Source organism: Pseudophryne corroboree, unplaced genomic scaffold (assembly GCF_028390025.1).
Source record: "Pseudophryne corroboree isolate aPseCor3 unplaced genomic scaffold, aPseCor3.hap2 scaffold_449, whole genome shotgun sequence".
NCBI lineage: Eukaryota > Metazoa > Chordata > Amphibia > Anura > Myobatrachidae > Pseudophryne > Pseudophryne corroboree.
Window position 1 is genome coordinate 193,697 of NW_026970071.1, and position 20,041 is coordinate 213,737.

Here is a 20,041-nt window from a genome sequence, read left to right on the forward strand (position 1 = left end):
GGAAGTCTGTTTAATGTGAAAACAAGGTGATATCTAATTAGCACACAGGTAAGGAATTAAGAAAATCTTTATTTAAGGGTGAAGATGTTTCTCACAAAATCGTTGCCCCAATGCATCATTGAAATTCAAGCTGGAAAGATGATTTTAATATATCACTTGTACATTTTGTATTGCTCTTCTGGTGACAATGTAGTTTGCTTTTGTCAATAACCATTTTAATAATCGGGTAAAGAATATTAATTGGATTTTTGAAAGAAAACAATACTGTCAATATACTATTAAAACAAATTAAAATGGTAAAAGTTATTGTACTTTAAGTAAAAATAAAAGAGCAAAAATATCAATCCCAGTTTTGGATTACTTTAATTAACAAAAAAAAAATGCATATAGCAGAGGATAGTTTCAATCTGCCTACCTCTGGGTTATGGACCCAGCATGCTTCCATTACAGTACTCTGCTGCACATGTAAGTGCAAGAGATCCTGAAGCACTCACTCATCATGGGAAAGTACCAATGTGTTTCTTCATTGGTTGATGGAAGAAACATCATACAAAAACTCTCCACATTATTGACTTTTTAAAATGTTTCTAGGAATCGTTCTAGATGAATGCTTATTAGCCTTTGTCAGTATGTACTTTTGCAAAGTGTCGCGGTGGCGCAATCAGTTAGTGTGTAAGGCTATTAACCAAAAGGTTGGTGGTTCAATCCCACCCAGGGACTTAATTGACCTTGTTATCAGATTTTGGTGATCTTTAAGTAGACAAGTCAAAATTTCAAACCCCCTGTTATGGTGTAGGGTACCTGGCCTTCTCTGATGTAATCAGAGTTAGATTTGATTCAGTGATTTTATAAAAACAGCTAGGAAGCACAATTTAGCAGTGGGTTGCAGAGAAAAAGAAAAATGCTGGCAGAAAAATCCAATTGAGTGATTAAACAGCTCTTCATTTTCTGGCTTTATTTTTATGCTAACTAATTTGTTCTCTGAAAAGTGTCCACAAAGCCAAGTATCTGATTAACATATTTGTAGGGATGGTTTTTCACCTATTACTAAATTAAACTTGCTTCATTGGAAAGGCAGCAAGATGCATCCTCATTTCAATATCTACTGAAATAATACAGGTTGACACCAGGAAACATTAACGCCACTGCATCCTTGCTGCTTTCTCATGTGGAAGTCTGTTTAATGTGAAAACAAGGTGATATCTAATTAGCACACAGGTAAGGAATTAAGAAAATCTTTATTTAAGGGTGAAGATGTTTCTCACAAAATCGTTGCCCCAATGCATCATTGAAATTCAAGCTGGAAAGATGATTTTAATATATCACTTGTACATTTTGTATTGCTCTTCTGGTGACAATGTAGTTTGTTTTTGTCAATTACCATTTTAATAATAGGGTAAAGAAAATTAAGTGGATTTTTGAAAGAAAACAATACTGTCAATATACTATTAAAACAAATTAAAATGGTAAAAGTTATTGTACTTTAAGTAAAAATAAAAGCTAAAATATCAATCCCAGTTTTGGATTACTTTAATGACAAAAAAAAATGCATATAGCAAAGGATAGTTTCAATCTGCCTACCTCTGGGTTATGGACCCAGCATGCTTCCATTGCAGTGCTCTGCTGCACATGTAAGTGCAAGAGATCCTGAAGCACTCACTCATCATGCGAAAGTACCAATGTGTTTCTTCATTGGTTGCTGGAAGAAACATCTTACAAACACTCTCCAGATTATTGACTTTTTAAAGTTTTTCTAGGAAACGTTCTAGATGAATGCTTATTAGTCTTTGTCAGTATATACTTTTCGCAAAGTGTCTCTGTGGCGCAATCGGTTAGTGTGTGCAGCTATTAATCAAAAGGTTGGTGGTTCAATCCCACCCAGGGACGTAATTGACCTTGTGATCAGATTTTGGTGATATTTAAGTAGACAAGTCAAAATTGCAAACCCCCTCTTATGGTGTAGGGTACCTGGCCTTCTCTGATGTAATCAGAGTTAGATTTGATTCAGTGATGTTATAAAAACAGCTAGGAAGCACAATTTAGCAGTGGGTTGCAGAGAAAAAGAAATATGCTGGCAGAAAAATCCAATTGAATGATTAAACAGCTCTTCATTTTCTGGCTTTATTTTTATGCTAACTAATTTGTTCTCTGAAAAGTGTCCACAAAGCCAAGTATCTGATTAACATATTTGTAGTGATGGTTTTTCACCTATTACTAAATTAAACTTGCTTCATTGGAAAGGCAGCAAGATGCATCCTCATTTCAATATCTACTGAAATAATACAGGTTGACACCAGGAAACATTAACGCCACTGCATCCTTGCTGCTTTCTCATGTGGAAGTCTGTTTAATGTGAAAACAAGGTGATATCTAATTAGCACACAGGTAAGGAATTAAGAAAATCTTTATTTAAGGGTGAAGATGTTTCTCACAAAATCGTTGCCCCAATGCATCATTGAAATTCAAGCTGAAAAGATGATTTTAATATATCACTTGTACATTTTGTATTGCTCTTCTGGTGACAATGTAGTTTGTTTTTGTCAATTACCATTTCAATAATCGGGTAAAGAAAATTAATTGGATTTTTGAAAGAAAACAATACTGTCAATATACTATTAAAAAAAATTAAAATGGTAAAAGTTATTGTACTTTAAGTAAAAATAAAAGCTAAAATATCAATCCCAGTTTTGGATTACTTTAATGAACAAAAAAAAAATGCATATAGCAAAGGATAGTTTCAATCTGCCTACCTCTGGGTTATGGGCCCAGCATGCTTCCAGTGCAGTACTCTGCTGCACATGTAAGTGCAAGAGATCCTGAAGCACTCACTCATCATGCGAAAGTACCAATGTGTTTCTTCATTGGTTGCTGGAAGAAACATCTTACAAAAACTCTCCAGATTATTGACTTTTTAAAGTTTTTCTAGGAAACGTTCTAGATGAATGCTTATTAGTCTTTGTCAGTATGTACTTTTTGCAAAGTGTCTCTGTGGCGCAATCGGTTAGTGTGTTCAGCTATTAATCAAAAGGTTGGTGGTTCAATCCCACCCAGGGACGTAATTGACCTTGTGATCAGATTTTGGTGATATTTAAGTAGACAAGTCAAAATTTCGAAAACCCCTGTTATGGTGTAGGGTACCTGGCCTTCTCTGATGTAATCAGAGTTAGATTTGATTCAGTGATTTTATAAAAACAGCTAGGAAGCACAATTTAGCAGTGGGTTGCAGAGAAAAAAGAAATATGCTTGCAAAAAAATCCAATTGACTGATTAAACAGCTCTTCATTTTCTGGCTTTATTTTTATGCTAACATGAAGGTGCTTCTCCCAGGGCAAGGCTCACCCATTGCACTCTGGGTGTGCTGCCCCTGCGATTTCCCCAAATGTGGGAAACTTGACTGCATAATTTGTGTTTCCCCTGGTCGGCTCTCGTATAATTCAGATCTCTTTGTCTCAGGTCTCTCTCCAGCCTAGTTTGCTGTCTGTTTCCACTTCTCTTTTCTTCAGCCGCTCCCTTCTATACCCTTGTGCACTATCCTGACTTCTCCTCCAGTCTGCTTACTTTGTGCCTTCCAATGCACAATGCAAACTACAGGAAGTGCTGCAGGGCCCACACCATTTTACTTGCCTTACAGAGCAGCTCTGGAGCTGTTACAGTGCCCAGCTGCTGCAAGAAATCAGCTTGAATGCTTCAGGGGATGGGGCATGGCCAACATGAGCCCCACACCAAAGGAGGGTGGAGGTGTTTAATGCGAACTAGGGGTCATCCAAGCACCGCAAAAGGCCGCCATGCCCTGCACGCCCATTTTCTCTTTTCATATGCAGATGAGGGTTGAAGCCAACTTTGACCCACTGCTTGGATGACATCACCGTATGCAAATCCGTCTTCTGCAGAACTTCCCCCAGGAATGCTTGCACTAGTTGTTGCATTTGGTTTGTTGTTTGGGGGTGCTTCAGTATTAGGCAGCCTTCTGCCCTCCCATGTTCATCTGAAAATATGTGTTCTCCCTGCAGTTGTTGTCCCCAGATGAGAGTTCCCTTGTGCTGCCTCAGTTGAATCTCCTTTACTTGACAGAGATGTGCATGAGCAGCGGCCCTCCCCAGCCCTATTCCAAATCATACTTATTTTGCATAGGAGATACCATGGTCATGAAGATTGTTCTCCCAGGGTGAGGTTCATTCATTGCATTTTGGGTATGCTGACCCCTGTGATTTCCCCAAATGTGGGAAACTTGTCTGCATTATTTGTGGTAGTGGGGGACTGTGTTTGTGCTTTCCTCTGGTCAGCTCTGGTAAAAGTCAGATTTCTTTGTCTCAGATTTTCCTCTAGCCTTGTTCTTCTTTCGAGAGTTCCCTTGTGCTGCCTCAGTTGGATCTCCTTCACTTTACAGGGGGGTACCCGAGCAGCGACCCTCCCCAGCTCTAGCCCAACTTCTACTTACCTGCCAGGTGAGATACTATGATCATGAAGGTGCTTCTCCCAGGGCAAGGCTCACCCATTGCACTCTGGGTGTGCTGCCCCTGCGATTTCCCCAAATGTGGGAAACTTGACTGCATAATTTGTGTTTCCCTTGGTCGGCTCTCGTATAATTCAGATCTCTTTGTCTCAGGTCTCTCTCCAGCCTAGTTTGCTGTCTGTTTCCACTTCTCTTTTCTTCAGCCGCTCCCTTCTATACCCTTGTGCACTATCCTGACTTCTCCTCCCGTCTGCTTACTTTGTGCCTTCCAATGCACAATGCAAACTACAGGTAGTGCTTCAGGGCCCACACCCTTTTACTTGCCTTACAGAGCAGCTCTGGAGCTGTTACAGTGCCCAGCTGCTGCAAGAAATCAGCTTGAATGCTTCAGGGGATGGGGCATGGCCAACATGAGCCCCACACCAAAGGAGGGTGGGGGTGTTTAATGCGAACTAGGGGTCATCCAAGCACTGCAAAAGGCCGCCATGCCCTGCATGCCCCTTTTCTCTTTTCATATGCAGATGAGGGTTCCAGTCAACTTTGGCCCACTGCTTGGATAACATCACCATATGCAAATCCGTCTGCTGCAGACCTTCCCCCAGGAGTGCTTGTACTAGTTGTTGCATATGGTTTGATATTTGATGGTGCTTCAGTATTAGGCAGCCTTCCGCCCTCCCATGTTCATCTGAAAAGATGTGGTCTCCCTGCAGTTGTTGTCCCCAGATGAGAGTTCCCTTGTGCTGCCTCAGTTGAATCTCCTTTGCTTGACAGAGATGTGCCTGAGCAGCGGCCCTCACCAGCCCTATCCCAAATCATACTTATTTTGCATAGGAGATACCATGGTCATGAAGATTGTTCTCCCAGGGTGAGGTTCATTCATTGCATTCTGGGTATGCTGACCCCTGTGATTTTCCCAAATGTGGGAAACTCGACTGCATTATTTGTGGTAGTGGGGGACTGTGTTTGTGCTTTCCTCTGGTCAGCTCTGGTAAAAGTCAGATTTCTTTGTCTCAGATCTTCCTCTAGCCTTGTTCTTCTTTCGAGAGTTCCCTGGTGCTGCCTCAGTTGGATCTCCTTCACTTCACAGGGGGGAACCCGAGCAGCGACCCTCCCCAGCTCTAGCCCAACTCCTACTTACCTGCCAGGTGAGATACTATGATCATGAAGGTGCTTCTCCCAGGGCAAGGCTCACCCATTGCACTCTGGGTGTGCTGCCCCTGCGATTTCCCCAAATGTGGGAAACTTGACTGCATAATTTGTGTTTCCCCTGGTCGGCTCTCGTATAATTCAGATCTCTTTGTCTCAGGTCTCTCTCCAGCCTAGTTTGCTGTCTGTTTCCACTTCTCTTTTCTTCAGCCGCTCCCTTCTATACCCTTGTGCACTATCCTGACTTCTCCTCCCGTCTGCTTACTTTGTGCCTTCCAATGCACAATGCGAACTACAGGTAGTGCTGCAGGGCCCACACCCTTTTACTTGCCTTACAGAGCAGCTCTGGAGCTGTTACAGTGCCCAGCTGCTGCAAGAAATCAGCTTGAATGCTTCAGGGGCTGGGGCATAGCCAACATGAGCCCCACACCAAAGGAGGGTGGAGGTGTTTAATGCAAACTAGGGGTCAGCCAAGCGCCGCAAAAGGCCACCATGCCATGCACGCCCCTTTTCTCTTTTCATATGCAGACGAGGGTTGAAGCCAACTTTGACCCACTGCTTGGATGACATCACCATATGCAAATCCATCTGCGGCAGGCCTTCCCCCAGGAATGCTTGCACTAGTTGTTGCATTTGGTTTGTTGTTTGGGGGTGCTTCAGTATTAGGCAGCCTTCTGCCCTCCCATGTTCATCTGAAAATATATGTTCTCCCTGCAGTTGTTGTCCCAAGATGAGAGTTCCCTTGTGCTGCCTCAGTTGAATCTCCTTTACTTGACAGAGATGTGCATGAGCAGCGGCCCTCCCCAGCCCTATTCCAAATCATACTTATTTTGCATAGGAGATACCATGGTCATGAAGATTTTTCTCCCAGGGTGAGGTTCATTCATTGCATTTTGGGTATGCTGACCCCTGTGATTTCCCCAAATGTCGGAAACTTGACTGCATTATTTGTGGTAGTGGGAGACTGTGTTTGTGCTTTCCTCTGGTCAGCTCTGGTAAAAGTCAGATTTCTTTGTCTCAGATTTTCCTTTAGCCTTGTTCTTCTTTCGAGAGTTCCCTTGTGCTGCCTCAGTTGGATCTCCTTCACTTTACAGGGGGGTACCCGAGCAGCGACCCTCCCCAGCTCTAGCCCAACTCCTACTTACCTGCCAGGTGAGATACTATGATCATGAAGGTGCTTCTCCCAGGGCAAGGCTCACCCATTGTACTCTGGGTGTGATGCTCCTGCGATTTCCCCAAATGTGGGAATCTTGACTGCATAATTTGTGTTTCCCCTGGTCGGCTCACGTATAATTCAGATCTCTTTGTCTCAGGTCTCTCTCCAGCCTAGTTTGCTGTCTGTTTCCACTTCTCTTTTCTTCAGCCGCTCCCTTCTATACCCTTGTGCACTATCCTGACTTCTCCTCCCATCTGCTTACTTTGTGCCTTCCAATGCACAATGCAAACTACAGGTAGTGCTGCAGGGCCCACACCCTTTTACTTGCCTTACAGAGCAGCTCTGGAGCTGTTACAGTGCCCAGCTGCTGCAAGAAATCAGCTTGAATGCTTCAGGGGCTGGGGCATAGCCAACATGAGCCCCACACCGAAGGAGGGTGGAGGTGTTTAATGCGAACTAGGGGTCATCCAAGCACCGCAAAAGGCCGCCATGCCCTGCACGCCCCTTTTCTCTTTTCATATGCAGATGAGGGTTGAAGCCAACTTTGACCCACTGCTTGGATGACATCACCGTATGCAAATCCATCTTCTGCAGAACTTCCCCCAGGAATGCTTGCACTAGTTGTTGCATTTGGTTTGTTGTTTGGGGGTGCTTCAGTATTAGGCAGCCTTCTGCCCTCCCATGTTCATCTGAAAATATGTGTTCTCCCTGCAGTTGTTGTCCCCAGATGAGAGTTCCCTTGTGCTGCCTCAGTTGAATCTCCTTTACTTGACAGAGATGTGCATGAGCAGCGGCCCTTCCCAGCCCTATTCCAAATCATACTTATTTTGCATAGGAGATACCATGGTCATGAAGATTGTTCTCCCAGGGTGAGGTTCATTCATTGCATTTTGGGTATGCTGACCTCTGTGATTTCCCCAAATGTGGGAAACTTGACTGCATTATTTGTGGTAGTGGGGGACTGTGTTTGTGCTTTCCTCTGGTCAGCTCTGGTAAAAGTCAGATTTCTTTGTCTCAGATCTTCCTCTAGCCTTGTTCTTCTTTCGAGAGTTCCCTTGTGCTGCCTCAGTTGGATCTCCTTCACTTTACAGGGGGGTACCCGAGCAGCGACCCTCCCCAGCTCTAGCCCAACTCCTACTTACCTGCCAGGTGAGATACTATGATCATGAAGGTGCTTCTCCCAGGGCAAGGCTCACCCATTGCACTCTGGGTGTGCTGCTCCTGCGATTTCCCCAAATGTGGGAAACTTGACTGCATAATTTGTGTTTCCCCTGGTCGGCTCTCGTATAATTCAGATCTCTTTGTCTCAGGTCTCTCTCCAGCCTAGTTTGCTGTCTGTTTCCACTTCTCTTTTCTTGAGCCGCTCCCTTCTATGCCCTTGCGCACTATCCTGACTTCTCCTCCTGTCTGCTTACTTTGTGCCTTCCAACGCACAATGCGAACTACAGGTAGTGCTGCAGGGCCCACACCCTTTTACTTGCCTTACAGAGCAGCTCTGGAGCTGTTACAGTGCCCAGCTGCTGCAAGAATTCAGCTTGAATGCTTCAGGGGCTGGGGCATAGCCAACATGAGCCCCACACCAAAGGAGGGTGGAGGTGTTTTATGCAAACTAGGGGTCAGCCAAGCGCCGCAAAAGGCCACCATGCCCTGCACGCCCCTTTTCTCTTTTCATATGCAGACGAGGGTTGAAGCCAACTTTGACCAACTGCTTGGATGACATCACCATATGCAAATCCATCTGCGGCAGGCCTTCCCCCAGGAATGCTTGCACTAGTTGTTGCATTTGGTTTGTTGTTTGGGGGTGCTTCAGTATTAGGCAGCCTTCTGCCCTCCCATGTTCATCTGAAAATATATGTTCTCCCTGCAGTTGTTGTCCCAAGATGAGAGTTCCCTTGTGCTGCCTCAGTTGAATCTCCTTTACTTGACAGAGATGTGCATGAGCAGCGGCCCTCCCCAGCCCTCTTCCAAATCATACTTATTTTGCATAGGAGATACCATGGTCATGAAGATTTTTCTCCCAGGGTGAGGTTCATTCATTGCATTTTGGGTATGCTGACCCCTGTGATTTCCCCAAATGTGGGAAACTCGACTGCATTATTTGTGGTAGTGGGAGGCTGTGTTTGTGATTTCTTCTGGTCAGCTCTGGTAAAAGTCAGATTTCTTTGTTTCAGATTTTCCTTTAGCCTTGTTCTTCTTTCGAGAGTTCCCTTGTGCTGCCTCAGTTGGATCTCCTTCACTTAACAGGGGGGTGCCCGAGCAGCGACCCTCCCTAGCTCTAGCCCAACTCCTACTTACCTGCCAGGTGAGATACTATGATCATGAAGGTGCTTCTCCCAGGGCAAGGCTCACCCATTGCACTCTGGGTGTGCTGCCCCTGCGATTTCCCCAAATGTGGGAAACTTGACTGCATAATTTGTGTTTCCCCTGGTCGGCTCTCGTATAATTCAGATCTCTTTGTCTCAGATCTCTCTCCAGCCTAGTTTGCTGTCTGTTTCCACTTCTCTTTTCTTCAGCCGCTCCCTTCTATACCCTTGTGCACTATCCTGACTTCTCCTCCCGTCTGCTTACTTTGTGCCTTCCAATGCACAATGCAAACTACAGGTAGTGCTGCAGGGCCCACACCCTTTTACTTGCCTTACAGAGCGTCTCTGGAGCTGTTACAGTGCCCAGCTGCTGCAAGAAATCTGCTTGAATGCTTCAGGGGATGGGACATGGCCAACATGAGCCCCACACCAAAGGAGGGTGGAGCAGAAGGCTGCCTAATACTGAAGCACCCCCAAACAACAAACCAAATGCAACAACTAGTGCAAGCATTCCTGGGGGAAGGCCTGCCGCAGATGGATTTGCATATGGTGATGTCATCCAAGCAGTGGGTCAAAGGTGGCTTCAACCCTCGTCTGCATATAAAAACAGAAAAGGGGCGTGCAGGGCATGGTGGCCTTTTGCGGCGCTTGACTGACCCCTAGTTTGCATTAAACACCTCCACCCTCCTTCGGTGTGGGGCTCATGTTGGCTATGCCCCAGCCCCTGAAGCATTCAAGCTGATTTCTTGCAGCAGCTGGCCACTGTAACAGCTCCAGAGCTGCTCTGTAAGGCAAGTAAAAGGGTGTGGGCCCTGCAGCACTACCTGTAGTTTGCATTGTGCATTGGAAGGCACAAAGTAAGCAGACGGGAGAAGTCAGGATAGTGCACAAGGGTATAGAAGGGAGCGGCTGAAGAAAAGAGAAGTGGAAACAGACAGCAAACTAGGCTGGAGAGAGACCTGAGACAAAGAGATCTGAATTATACGAGAGCCGACCAGGGGAAACACAAATTATGCAGTCAAGTTTCCCACATTTGGGGAAATCGCAGGAGCAGCACACCCAGAGTACAATGGGTGAGCCTTGCCCTGGGAGAAGCACCTTCATGATCATAGTATCTCACCTGGCAGGTAAGTAGGAGTTGGGCTAGAGCTGGGGAGGGGCGCTGCTCGGGTACCCCCCTGTAAAGTGAAGGAGATCCAACTGAGGCAGCACAAGGGAACTCTCGAAAGAAGAACAAGGCTAAAGGAAAATCTGAGACAAAGAAATCTGACTTTTACCAGAGCTGACCAGAAGAAATCACAAACACAGCCTCCCACTACCACAAATAATGCAGTCAAGTTTCCCACATTTGGGGAAATCACAGGGGTCAGCATACCCAAAATGCAATGAATAAACCTCACCCTGGGAGAAAAATCTTCATGACCATGGTATCTCCTATGCAAAATAAGTATGATTTGGAATAGGGCTGGGGAGGGCCGCTGCTCATGCACATCTCTGTCAAGTAAAGGAGATTTAACTGAGGCAACACAAGGGAACTCTCATCTGGGGACAACAACTGCAGGGAGAACATATATTTTCAGATGAACATGGGAGGGCAGAAGGCTGCCTAATACTGAAGCACCCCCAAACAACAAACCAAATGCAACAACTAGTGCAAGCATTCCTGGGGGAAGGCCTGCCGCAGATGGATTTGCATATGGTGATGTCATCCAAGCAGTGGGTCAAAGTTGGCTTCAACCCTCGTCTGCATATGAAAAGAGAAAAGGGGCGTGCAGGGCATGGCGGCCTTTTGCGGTGCTTGGATGACCCCTAGTTCGCATTAAACACCTCCACCCTCTTTTGGTGTGGGGCTCATGTTGGCCATGCCCCATCCCCTGAAGCATTCAAGCAGATTTCTTGCAGCAGCTGGGCACTGTAACAGCTCCAGAGCTGCTCTGTAAGGCAAGTAAAAGGGTGTGGGCCCTGCAGCACTACCTGTAGTTTGCATTGTGCATTGGAAGGCACAAAGTAAGCAGACGGGAGGAGAAGTCAGGATAGTGCACAAGGTTATAGAAGGGAGCGGCTGAAGAAAAGAGAAGTGGAAACAGACAGCAAACTAGGCTGGAGAGAGACCTGAGACAAAGAGATCTGAATTATACGAGAGCCGACCAGGGGAAACACAAATTATGCAGTCAAGTTTCCCACATTTGGGGAAATCGCAGGGGCAGCACACCCAGAGTGCAATGGGTGAGCCTTGCCCTGGGAGAAGCACCATCATGATCATAGTATCTCACCTGGCAGGTAAGTAGGAGTTGGGCTAGAGCTGGGGAGGGTCTCTGCTCGGGCACCCCCCTGTCAAGTGAAGGAGATCCAACTGAGGCAGCACAAGGGAACTCTCAAAAGAAGAACAGGGCTAGAGGAAGATCTGAAACAAAGAAATCTGACTTTTACCAGAGCTGACCAGAGGAAAACACAAACACAGTCCCCCACTACCACAAATAAAGCAGTCGAGTTTCCCACATTTGGGGAAATCACAGGGGTCAGCATACCCAGAATGCAATGAATGAACCTCACCCTGGGAGAATAATCTTCATGACCATGGTATGTCCTATGCAAAATAAGTATGATTTGGGATAGAGCTGGGGTGGGCCGCTGCTCAGGCACATCTCTGTCAAGTTAAGGAGATTCAACTGAGGCAGCACAAGGGAACTCTCATCTGGGGACAACAACTGCAGGGAGACCACATCTTTTCAGATGAACATGGGAGGGCAGAAGGCTGCCTAATACTGAAGCACCCCCAAACAACAAACCAAATGCAACAACTAGTGCAAGCATTCCTGGGGGAAGTTCTGCAGAAGACGGATTTGCATACGGTGATGTCCTCCAAGCAGTGGGTCAAAGTTGGCTTCAACCCTCATCTGCATATGAAAAGAGAAAAGGGGCGTGCAGGGCATGGCGGCTTTTTGCGGTGCTTGGATGACCCCTAGTTCGCATTAAACACCTCCACCTTCCTTTGGTGTGGGGCTCATGTTGGCCATGCCCCATCCCCTGAAGCATTCAAGCTGATTTCTTGCAGCAGCTGGGCACTGTAACAGCTCCAGAGCTGCTCTGTAAGGCAAGTAAAAGGGTGTGGGCCCTGCAGCACTACCTGTAGTTTGCATTGTGCATTGGAAGGCACAAAGTAAGCAGACGGGAGGAGAAGTCAGGATAGTGCACAAGGGTATAGAAGGGAGCGGCTGAAGAAAAGAGAAGTGGAAACAGACAGCAAACTAGGCTGGAGAGAGACCTGAGACAAAGAGATCTGAATTATACGAGAGCCGACCAGGGGAAACACAAATTATGCAGTCAAGTTTCCCACATTTGGGGAAATCGCAGGAGCAGCACACCCAGAGTACAATGGGTGAGCCTTGCCCTGGGAGAAGCACCTTCATGATCATAGTATCTCACCTGGCAGGTAAGTAGGAGTTGGGCTAGAGCTGGGGAGGGTCGCTGCTCGGGTACCCCCCTGTAAAGTGAAGGAGATCCAACTGAGGCAGCACAAGGGAACTCTCGAAAGAAGAACAAGGCTAAAGGAAAATCTGAGACAAAGAAATCTGACTTTTACCAGAGCTGACCAGAGGAAAGCACAAACACAGTCTCCCACTACCACAAATAATGCAGTCAAGTTTCCCACATTTGGGGAAATCACAGGGGTCAGCATACCCAAAATGCAATGAATGAACCTCACCCTGGGAGAAAAATCTTCATGACCATGGTATCTCCTATGCAAAATAAGTATGATTTGGAATAGGGCTGGGGAGGGCCGCTGCTCATGCACATCTCTGTCAAGTAAAGGAGATTCAACTGAGGCAGCACAAGGGAACTCTCATCTTGGGACAACAACTGCAGGGAGAACACATATTTTCAGATGAACATGGGAGGGCAGAAGGCTGCCTAATACTGAAGCACCTCCAAACAACAAACCAAATGCAACAACTAGTGCAAGCATTCCTGGGGGAAGGCCTGCCGCAGATGGATTTGCATATGGTGATGTCATCCAAGCAGTGGGTCAAAGTTGGCTTCAACCCTCGTCTGCATATGAAAACAGAAAAGGGGCGTGCAGGGCATGGTGGCCTTTTGCGGCGCTTGTCTGACCCCTAGTTTGCATTAAACACCTCCACCCTCCTTCGGTGTGGGGCTCATGTTGGCTATGCCCCAGCCCCTGAAGCATTCAAGCTGATTTCTTGCAGCAGCTGGGCACTGTAACAGCTCCAGAGCTGCTCTGTAAGGCAAGTAAAAGGGTGTGGGCCCTGCAGCACTACCTGTAGTTTGCATTGTGCATTGGAAGGCACAAAGTAAGCAGACGGGAGGAGAAGTCAGGATAGTGCACAAGGGTATAGAAGGGAGCGGCTGAAGAAAAGAGAAGTGGAAACAGACAGCAAACTAGGCTGGAGAGAGACCTGAGACAAAGAGATCTGAATTATACGAGAGCCGACCAGGGGAAACACAAATTATGCAGTCAAGTTTCCCACATTTGGGGAAATCGCAGGAGCAGCACACCCAGAGTACAATGGGTGAGCCTTGCCCTGGGAGAAGCACCTTCATGATCATAGTATCTCACCTGGCAGGTAAGTAGGAGTTGGGCTAGAGCTGGGGAGGGTCGCTGCTCGGGTACCCCCCTGTAAAGTGAAGGAGATCCAACTGAGGCAGCACAAGGGAACTCTCGAAAGAAGAACAAGGCTAAAGGAAAATCTGAGACAAAGAAATCTGACTTTTACCAGAGCTGACCAGAGGAAAGCACAAACACAGTCTCCCACTACCACAAATAATGCAGTCAAGTTTCCCACATTTGGGGAAATCACAGGGGTCAGCATACCCAAAATGCAATGAATGAACCTCACCCTGGGAGAAAAATCTTCATGACCATGGTATCTCCTATGCAAAATAAGTATGATTTGGAATAGGGCTGGGGAGGGCCGCTGCTCATGCACATCTCTGTCAAGTAAAGGAGATTCAACTGAGGCAGCACAAGGGAACTCTCATCTTGGGACAACAACTGCAGGGAGAACACATATTTTCAGATGAACATGGGAGGGCAGAAGGCTGCCTAATACTGAAGCACCTCCAAACAACAAACCAAATGCAACAACTAGTGCAAGCATTCCTGGGGGAAGGCCTGCCGCAGATGGATTTGCATATGGTGATGTCATCCAAGCAGTGGGTCAAAGTTGGCTTCAACCCTCGTCTGCATATGAAAACAGAAAAGGGGCGTGCAGGGCATGGTGGCCTTTTGCGGCGCTTGTCTGACCCCTAGTTTGCATTAAACACCTCCACCCTCCTTCGGTGTGGGGCTCATGTTGGCTATGCCCCAGCCCCTGAAGCATTCAAGCTGATTTCTTGCAGCAGCTGGGCACTGTAACAGCTCCAGAGCTGCTCTGTAAGGCAAGTAAAAGGGTGTGGGCCCTGCAGCACTACCTGTAGTTTGCATTGTGCATTGGAAGGCACAAAGTAAGCAGACGGGAGGAGAAGTCAGGATAGTGCACAAGGGTATAGAAGGGAGCGGCTGAAGAAAAGAGAAGTGGAAACAGACAGCAAACTAGGCTGGAGAGAGACCTGAGACAAAGAGATCTGAATTATACGAGAGCCGACCAGGGGAAACACAAATTATGCAGTCAAGTTTCCCACATTTGGGGAAATCGCAGGAGCAGCACACCCAGAGTACAATGGGTGAGCCTTGCCCTGGGAGAAGCACCTTCATGATCATAGTATCTCACCTGGCAGGTAAGTAGGAGTTGGGCTAGAGCTGGGGAGGGTCGCTGCTCGGGTACCCCCCTGTAAAGTGAAGGAGATCCAACTGAGGCAGCACAAGGGAACTCTCGAAAGAAGAACAAGGCTAAAGGAAAATCTGAGACAAAGAAATCTGACTTTTACCAGAGCTGACCAGAGGAAAGCACAAACACAGTCTCCCACTACCACAAATAATGCAGTCAAGTTTCCCACATTTGGGGAAATCACAGGGGTCAGCATACCCAAAATGCAATGAATGAACCTCACCCTGGGAGAAAAATCTTCATGACCATGGTATCTCCTATGCAAAATAAGTATGATTTGGAATAGGGCTGGGGAGGGCCGCTGCTCATGCACATCTCTGTCAAGTAAAGGAGATTCAACTGAGGCAGCACAAGGGAACTCTCATCTTGGGACAACAACTGCAGGGAGAACACATATTTTCAGATGAACATGGGAGGGCAAAAGGCTGCCTAATACTGAAGCACCCCCAAACAACAAACCAAATGCAACAACTAGTGCAAGCATTCCTGGGGGAAGTTCTGCAGAAGACGGATTTGCATACGGTGATGTCATCCAAGCAGTGGGTCAAAGTTGGCTTCAACCCTCATCTGCATATGAAAAGAGAAAAGGGGCGTGCAGGGCATGGCGGCCTTTTGCGGTGCTTGGATGACCCCTAGTTCGCATTAAACACCTCCACCCTCCTTTGGTGTGGGGCTCATGTTGGCCATGCCCCATCCCCTGAAGCATTCAAGCTGATTTCTTGCAGCAGCTGGGCACTGTAACAGCTCCAGAGCTGCTCTGTAAGGCAAGTAAAAGGGTGTGGGCCCTGCAGCACTACATGTAGTGTGCATTGTGCATTGGAAGGCACAAAGTAAGCAGACGGGAGGAGAAGTCAGGATAGTGCACAAGGGTATAGAAGGGAGCGGCTGAAGAAAAGAGAAGTGGAAACAGACAGCAAACTAGGCTGGAGAGAGACCTGAGACAAAGAGATCTGAATTATACGAGAGCCGACCAGGGGAAACACAAATTATGCAGTCAAGTTTCCCACATTTGGGGAAATCGCAGGGGCAGCACACTCAGAGTGCAATGGGTGAGCCTTGCCCTGGGAGAAGCACCTTCATGATCATAGTATCTCACCTGGCAGGTAAGTAGGAGTTGGGCTAGAGCTGGGGAAAGTCGCTGTTCGGGCACCCCCCTGTCAAGTGAAAGAGATCCAACTGAGGCAGCACAAGGGAACTCTCGAAAGAAGAACAAGGCTAGAGGAAGATCTGAGACAAAGAAATCTGACTTTTTCCAGAGCTGACCAGAGGAAAGCACAAACACAGTCCCCCACTACCACAAATAATGCAGTCGAGTTTCCCACATTTGGGGAAATCACAGGGGTCAGCATACCCAAAATGCAATGAATGAACCTCACCCTGGGAGAACAATCTTCATGACCATGGTATCTCCTATGCAAAATAAGTATGATTTGGGATAGGGCTGGGGAGGGCCGCTGCTCATGCACATCTCTGTCAAGTAAAGGAGATTCAACTGAGGCAGCACAAGGAAACTCTCATCTGGGGACAACAACTGCAGGGAGAACACATATTTTCAGATGAACATGGGAGGGCAGAAGGCTGCCTAATACTGAAGCACCCCCAAACAACAAACCAAATGCAACAACTAGTACAAGCATTCCTGGGGGAAGTTCTGCAGAAGACGGAATTGCATACGGTGATGTCATCCAAGCAGTGGGCCAAAGTTGGCTGGAACCCTCATCTGCATATGAAAAGAGAAAAGGGGTATGCAGGGCATGGCGGCCTTTTGCGGCGCTTGGATGACCCTTAGTTCGCATTAAACACCTCCACCCTCCTTCGGTGTGGGGCTCATGTTGGCCATGCCCCATCCCCTGAAGCATTCAAGCTGATTTCTTGCAGCAGCTTGGCACTGTAACAGCTCCAGAGCTGTTCAGTAAGGCAAGTAAAAGGGTGTGGGCCCTGCAGCACTACCTGTAGTTTGCATTGCGCATTGGAAGGCACAAAGTAAGCAGACAGGAGGAGAAGTCAGGATAGTGCACAAGGGTATAAAAGGGAGCGGCTCAAGAAAAGAGAAGTTGAAACAGACAGCAAACTAGGCTGGAGAGAGACCTGAGACAAAGAGATCTGAATTATACGAGACCTGACCAGGGGAAACACAAATTATGCAGTCAAGTTTCCCACATTTGGGGAAATCGCAGGGGCAGCACACCCAGAGTGCAATGGGTGAGCCTTGCCCTGGGAGAAGCACCTTCATGATCATAGTATCTCACCTGGCAGGTAAGTAGGAGTTGGGCTAGAGCTGGGGAGGGTCGCTGCTCGGGCACCCCCCTGTCAAGTGAAGGAGATCCAACTGAGGCAGCACAAGGAAACTCTCGAAAGAAGAACAAGGCTAGAGGAAGATCTGAAACAAAGAAATTTGACTTTTACCAGAGCTGACCAGAGGAAAACACAAACACAGTCCCCCACTACCAACAAATAAAGCAGTCGCGTTTCCCACATTTGGGGAAATCACAGGGGTCAGCATACCCAGAATGCAATGAATGAACCTCACCCTGGGAGAGTAATCTTCATGACCATGGTATCTCCTATGCAAAATAAGTATGATTTGGGATAGGGCTGGGGAGGGCCGCTGCTCATGCACATCTCTGTGAAGTAAAGGAGATTCAACTGAGGCAGCACAAGGGAACTCTCATCTGGGGACAACAACTGCAGGGAGAACACATATTTTCAGATGAACATGGGAGGGCAGAAGGCTGCCTAATACTGAAGCACCCCCAAACAACAAACCAAATGCAACAACTAGTGCAAGCATTCCTGGGGGAAGTTCTGCAGAAGACGGATTTGCATACGGTGATGTCATCCAAGCAGTGGGTCAAAGTTGGCTTCAACCCTCATCTGCATATGAAAAGAGAAAAGGGGCGTGCAGGGCATGGCGGCCTTTTGCGGTGCTTGGATGACCCCTAGTTCGCATTAAACACCCCCACCCTCCTTTGGTGTGGGGCTCATGTTTGCCATGCCCCATCCCCTGAAGCATTCAAGCTGATTTATTGCAGCAGCTGGGCACTGTAACAGCTCCAGAGCTGCTCTGAACGGCAAGTAAAAGGGTGTGGGCCCTGCAGCACTACCTGTAGTTTGCATTGTGCATTGGAAGGCACAAAGTAAGCAGACGGGAGAAGTCAGGATAGTGCGCAAGGGCATAGAAGGGAGCGGCTCAAGAAAAGAGAAGTTGAAACAGACAGCAAACTAGGCTGGAGAGAGACCTGAGACAAAGAGATCTGAATTATACGAGAGCCGACCAGGGGAAACACAAATTATGCAGTCAAGTTTCCCACATTTGGGGAAATCGCAGGAGCAGCACACCCAGAGTGCAATGGGTGAGCCTTGCCCTGGGAGATGCACCTTCCTGATTATAGTATCTCACCTGGCAGGTAAGTAGGAGTTGGGCTAGAGCTTGGGAGGGTCGCTGCTCGGGCACCCCCCTGTCAAGTGAAGGAGATCCAACTGAGGCAGCACAAGGAAACTCTCGAAAGAAGAACAAGGCTAGAGGAAGATCTGAGACAAAGAAATCTGACTTTTACCAGAGCTGACCAGAGGAAAGCACAAACACAGTCCCCCACTACCACAAATAATGCAGTCGAGTTTCCCCAAATTTGGGAAAATCACAGGGGTCAGCATACCCAGAATGCAATGAATGAACCTCACCCTGGGAGAACAATCTTCATGACCATGGTATCTCCTATGCAAAATAAGTATGATTTAGGATAGGGCTGAGGAGGGCCGCTGCTCAGGCACATCTCTGTCAAGTAAAGGAGATTCAACTGAGGCAGCACAAGGGAACTCTCATCTGGGGACAACAACTGCAGGGAGAACACATATTTTCAGATGAACATGGGAGGGCAGAAGGCTGCCTAATACTGAAGCACCCCCAAACAACAAACCAAATGCAACAACTAGTGCAAGCATTCCTGGGGGAAGGCCTGCAGCAGATGGATTTGCATACGGTGATGTCATCCAAGCAGTGGGTCAAAGTTGGCTTCAACCCTCGTCTGCATATGAAAAGAGAAAAGGGGCGTGCAGGGCATGGCGGCCTTTTGCGGCGCTTGGATGACCCCTAGTTCGCATTAAACACCTCCACCCTCCTTCGGTGTGGAGCTCATGTTGGCTATGCCCCAGCCCCTGAAGCATTCAAGCTGATTTCTTGCAGCAGCTGGGCACTGTAACAGCTCCAGAGCTGCTCTGTACGGCAAGTAAAAGGGTGTGGGCCCTGCAGCACTACCTGTAGTTTGCATTGTGCATTGGAAGGCACAAAGTAAGCAGACAGGAGGAGAAGTCAGGATAGTGCACAAGGGTATAAAAGGGAGGGGCTCATGAAAAAAGAAGTGGAAACAGACAGCAAACTAGGCTAGAGAGAGACCTGAGACAAAGAGATCTGAATTATACGAGAGCCGACCAGGGGAAACACAAATTATGCAGTCAAGCTTCCCACATTTGGGGAAATCAGAGTGCAATGGGTGAGCCTTGCCCTGGGAGAAGCACCTTTATGATCATAGTATCTCACCTGGCAGGTAAGTAGGAGTTGGGCTAGAGCTGGGGAGGGTCGCTGCTCGGGCACCCCCCTGTCAAGTGAAAGAGATCCAACTGAGGCAGCACAAGGGAACTCTCGAAAGAAGAACAAGGCTAGAGGAAGATCTGAGACAAATAAATCTGACTTTTACCAGAGCTGACCAGAGGAAAGCACAAACACAGTCCCCCACTACCACAAATAATGCAGTCGAGTTTCCCACATTTGGGGAAATCACAGGGGTCAGCATACCCAGAATACAATGAATGAACCTCACCCTGGGAGAACAATCTTCATGACCATGGTATCTCCTATGCAAAATAAGTATGATTTGGGATAGGGCTGGGGAGGGCCGCTGCTCAGGCACATCTCTGTCAAGTAAAGGAGATTCAACTGAGGCAGCACAAGGGAACTCTCATCTGGGGACAACAACTGCAGGGAGAACACATATTTTCAGATGAACATGGGAGGGCAGAAGGCTGCCTAATACTGAAGCACCCCCAAACAACAAACCAAATGCAACAACTAGTGCAAGCATTCCTGGGGGAAGGCCTGCAGCAGATGAATTTTAAAGCCTCCTGTTAGTGCTTCATCTACACGTTATAGCCCTGAATTTTCCAATGCCTATCTCTTTGCAAAAGAGAGATATCGGCA

The 20,041-nt window shown here is 47.3% G+C and overlaps 26 non-coding genes and 1 pseudogene across 26 annotated transcripts; 10 read left to right on the forward strand and 17 right to left on the reverse strand.

The window, feature by feature from the left end:
• Positions 1-4,114: 4,114 nt before the first annotated feature.
• On the forward strand, positions 4,115-4,278 carry LOC135026824 (U1 spliceosomal RNA). Its single transcript, XR_010223400.1, has one exon. It is a non-coding gene; the product is annotated as a U1 spliceosomal RNA (small nuclear RNA).
• Positions 4,279-4,430: 152 nt separating this feature from the next.
• On the forward strand, positions 4,431-4,593 carry LOC135026730 (U1 spliceosomal RNA). The gene has a single exon (XR_010223318.1). It is a non-coding gene; the product is annotated as a U1 spliceosomal RNA (small nuclear RNA).
• Positions 4,594-5,267: 674 nt separating this feature from the next.
• On the forward strand, positions 5,268-5,431 carry LOC135026740 (U1 spliceosomal RNA). The gene has a single exon (XR_010223326.1). It is a non-coding gene; the product is annotated as a U1 spliceosomal RNA (small nuclear RNA).
• A 152-nt stretch (positions 5,432-5,583) lies between these two features.
• On the forward strand, positions 5,584-5,746 carry LOC135026716 (U1 spliceosomal RNA). The gene has a single exon (XR_010223304.1). It is a non-coding gene; the product is annotated as a U1 spliceosomal RNA (small nuclear RNA).
• Positions 5,747-6,420: 674 nt separating this feature from the next.
• On the forward strand, positions 6,421-6,584 carry LOC135026705 (U1 spliceosomal RNA). The gene has a single exon (XR_010223293.1). It is a non-coding gene; the product is annotated as a U1 spliceosomal RNA (small nuclear RNA).
• A 152-nt stretch (positions 6,585-6,736) lies between these two features.
• On the forward strand, positions 6,737-6,888 carry LOC135026773 (U1 spliceosomal RNA; annotated as a pseudogene).
• A 685-nt stretch (positions 6,889-7,573) lies between these two features.
• LOC135026826 (U1 spliceosomal RNA) lies at positions 7,574-7,737 on the forward strand. The gene has a single exon (XR_010223402.1). It is a non-coding gene; the product is annotated as a U1 spliceosomal RNA (small nuclear RNA).
• A 152-nt stretch (positions 7,738-7,889) lies between these two features.
• Positions 7,890-8,052, forward strand: LOC135026725 (U1 spliceosomal RNA). The gene has a single exon (XR_010223313.1). It is a non-coding gene; the product is annotated as a U1 spliceosomal RNA (small nuclear RNA).
• Positions 8,053-8,726: 674 nt separating this feature from the next.
• Positions 8,727-8,890, forward strand: LOC135026847 (U1 spliceosomal RNA). Its single transcript, XR_010223423.1, has one exon. It is a non-coding gene; the product is annotated as a U1 spliceosomal RNA (small nuclear RNA).
• A 152-nt stretch (positions 8,891-9,042) lies between these two features.
• On the forward strand, positions 9,043-9,205 carry LOC135026717 (U1 spliceosomal RNA). Its single transcript, XR_010223305.1, has one exon. It is a non-coding gene; the product is annotated as a U1 spliceosomal RNA (small nuclear RNA).
• An 825-nt stretch (positions 9,206-10,030) lies between these two features.
• LOC135026735 (U1 spliceosomal RNA) lies at positions 10,031-10,193 on the reverse strand. Its single transcript, XR_010223321.1, has one exon. It is a non-coding gene; the product is annotated as a U1 spliceosomal RNA (small nuclear RNA).
• Positions 10,194-10,345: 152 nt separating this feature from the next.
• Positions 10,346-10,509, reverse strand: LOC135026844 (U1 spliceosomal RNA). The gene has a single exon (XR_010223420.1). It is a non-coding gene; the product is annotated as a U1 spliceosomal RNA (small nuclear RNA).
• A 674-nt stretch (positions 10,510-11,183) lies between these two features.
• Positions 11,184-11,346, reverse strand: LOC135026732 (U1 spliceosomal RNA). The gene has a single exon (XR_010223320.1). It is a non-coding gene; the product is annotated as a U1 spliceosomal RNA (small nuclear RNA).
• A 152-nt stretch (positions 11,347-11,498) lies between these two features.
• On the reverse strand, positions 11,499-11,662 carry LOC135026849 (U1 spliceosomal RNA). The gene has a single exon (XR_010223425.1). It is a non-coding gene; the product is annotated as a U1 spliceosomal RNA (small nuclear RNA).
• A 674-nt stretch (positions 11,663-12,336) lies between these two features.
• LOC135026736 (U1 spliceosomal RNA) lies at positions 12,337-12,499 on the reverse strand. Its single transcript, XR_010223322.1, has one exon. It is a non-coding gene; the product is annotated as a U1 spliceosomal RNA (small nuclear RNA).
• Positions 12,500-12,651: 152 nt separating this feature from the next.
• Positions 12,652-12,815, reverse strand: LOC135026840 (U1 spliceosomal RNA). The gene has a single exon (XR_010223416.1). It is a non-coding gene; the product is annotated as a U1 spliceosomal RNA (small nuclear RNA).
• Positions 12,816-13,489: 674 nt separating this feature from the next.
• On the reverse strand, positions 13,490-13,652 carry LOC135026737 (U1 spliceosomal RNA). The gene has a single exon (XR_010223323.1). It is a non-coding gene; the product is annotated as a U1 spliceosomal RNA (small nuclear RNA).
• Positions 13,653-13,804: 152 nt separating this feature from the next.
• On the reverse strand, positions 13,805-13,968 carry LOC135026841 (U1 spliceosomal RNA). The gene has a single exon (XR_010223417.1). It is a non-coding gene; the product is annotated as a U1 spliceosomal RNA (small nuclear RNA).
• A 674-nt stretch (positions 13,969-14,642) lies between these two features.
• On the reverse strand, positions 14,643-14,805 carry LOC135026738 (U1 spliceosomal RNA). The gene has a single exon (XR_010223324.1). It is a non-coding gene; the product is annotated as a U1 spliceosomal RNA (small nuclear RNA).
• A 152-nt stretch (positions 14,806-14,957) lies between these two features.
• Positions 14,958-15,121, reverse strand: LOC135026842 (U1 spliceosomal RNA). Its single transcript, XR_010223418.1, has one exon. It is a non-coding gene; the product is annotated as a U1 spliceosomal RNA (small nuclear RNA).
• A 674-nt stretch (positions 15,122-15,795) lies between these two features.
• On the reverse strand, positions 15,796-15,958 carry LOC135026753 (U1 spliceosomal RNA). The gene has a single exon (XR_010223338.1). It is a non-coding gene; the product is annotated as a U1 spliceosomal RNA (small nuclear RNA).
• Positions 15,959-16,110: 152 nt separating this feature from the next.
• On the reverse strand, positions 16,111-16,274 carry LOC135026812 (U1 spliceosomal RNA). The gene has a single exon (XR_010223388.1). It is a non-coding gene; the product is annotated as a U1 spliceosomal RNA (small nuclear RNA).
• A 674-nt stretch (positions 16,275-16,948) lies between these two features.
• On the reverse strand, positions 16,949-17,111 carry LOC135026722 (U1 spliceosomal RNA). Its single transcript, XR_010223310.1, has one exon. It is a non-coding gene; the product is annotated as a U1 spliceosomal RNA (small nuclear RNA).
• Positions 17,112-17,263: 152 nt separating this feature from the next.
• On the reverse strand, positions 17,264-17,428 carry LOC135026728 (U1 spliceosomal RNA). Its single transcript, XR_010223316.1, has one exon. It is a non-coding gene; the product is annotated as a U1 spliceosomal RNA (small nuclear RNA).
• A 671-nt stretch (positions 17,429-18,099) lies between these two features.
• On the reverse strand, positions 18,100-18,262 carry LOC135026765 (U1 spliceosomal RNA). Its single transcript, XR_010223349.1, has one exon. It is a non-coding gene; the product is annotated as a U1 spliceosomal RNA (small nuclear RNA).
• A 152-nt stretch (positions 18,263-18,414) lies between these two features.
• LOC135026774 (U1 spliceosomal RNA) lies at positions 18,415-18,579 on the reverse strand. Its single transcript, XR_010223356.1, has one exon. It is a non-coding gene; the product is annotated as a U1 spliceosomal RNA (small nuclear RNA).
• Positions 18,580-19,551: 972 nt separating this feature from the next.
• On the reverse strand, positions 19,552-19,715 carry LOC135026797 (U1 spliceosomal RNA). The gene has a single exon (XR_010223374.1). It is a non-coding gene; the product is annotated as a U1 spliceosomal RNA (small nuclear RNA).
• Between the last annotated feature and the right edge of the window lie 326 nt (positions 19,716-20,041).